This window comes from Solanum tuberosum, unplaced genomic scaffold (assembly GCF_000226075.1).
Source record: "Solanum tuberosum cultivar DM 1-3 516 R44 unplaced genomic scaffold, SolTub_3.0 scf00198, whole genome shotgun sequence".
NCBI lineage: Eukaryota > Viridiplantae > Streptophyta > Magnoliopsida > Solanales > Solanaceae > Solanum > Solanum tuberosum.
Window position 1 is genome coordinate 965,354 of NW_006239121.1, and position 1,286 is coordinate 966,639.

Genomic DNA, 1,286 nt, shown 5'->3' on the forward strand with positions numbered 1-1,286 from the left:
TCATATATATGATATTCAGGAATATATGAAATTAGTTCTGCATATTTATTGAACAATATACCTTTGCCTCTTGCTTATCCATGATATCTGAAGTTTGTTCCATTATCTATTAAGTATGAATATTTTTTAAATATGTGAGAGTGTTTTTTATGAAAGTTCTTCGTTTATTCAAAGTCTGTCCTTTATGTTACATGTTCCTTCCTTTATATAGAAAGGAAATCCTACTGCACTTACAATCCTACCTTATCTCTACAGTAATGCACAATAATGTGCACGTACTATACTACTTACTCTTATGACTTTTTTACACTACTTGATGGCTTTCTTACAATTCCTACCTACCTTCTTTACACTTGTCACTACTCTTTACACTTGTCTTACAATCCCATACCTGCTACTTTTAATATACATTGTTGACTAATTTACACTACACTTTCTTACAATAAGACTAATAATTTACAATAATAGTACTATTCACTATTGGCTTTTTTGGCCAAATATATCTTCTTTGTCTTATCTCTTTGGTTGTCTTCATCTTCTTTGTCTTGACTTTATTCTAGCTGGACATCGGGAATTACGTTGTCTTCTCCATTGCATTTTGAACATGTATGATCTGGATATTTGTGTTCAATTAACTTACAATATCTGGTTAATAGTTCATTTGAGATGAATTCCTTCTTTAATGCTCTGGTAATAGGTTGTTCTTCTGGTTTGAGTAGAGATAATATTCATTTTTGTACTTCGTCCATATCTGCTTGTCTTAGCTCCCTTGAGTTTGAGTATATCATAAGTTGGTCTCGTGAATAATAACTCCATATTGCATTCCCATTTAGATAATTATTTTCCAGTTCTTGGATAATTGTTGACATACAAATTATTCTTTTATTAGCATAGAAACTTGGTATCTCAATTTCTTGTATCTCTGGTTGTTGTCCGATATCTTCTGGAATTATCATATCTTTGGTTAATCCTATTTTTACAACTTGTATTATTGGTTTTATTTCATCGTATAGTATCTCTGCCGGGGCCGCATAAAACTTTACATAAAATAGATTGCCTTTTGTTACTCTTTTATAGGTTATGAATGCTCTGTGTATCTCTGGTATACCACTTAGTTCTTCTCCATCGTATGTATAAACTGTACTTAATAATCCATAGTTGTAACAGGTTTTGACTAAATTTGCTTTAGTTTTTGGTTGAGCTATCAACTTATTATACCCTTGTAATTTTTGGGTTAAATAATCTTGGGTTGGTTCTTTAGTGGTGTTAGATCTGGGATTAAGATT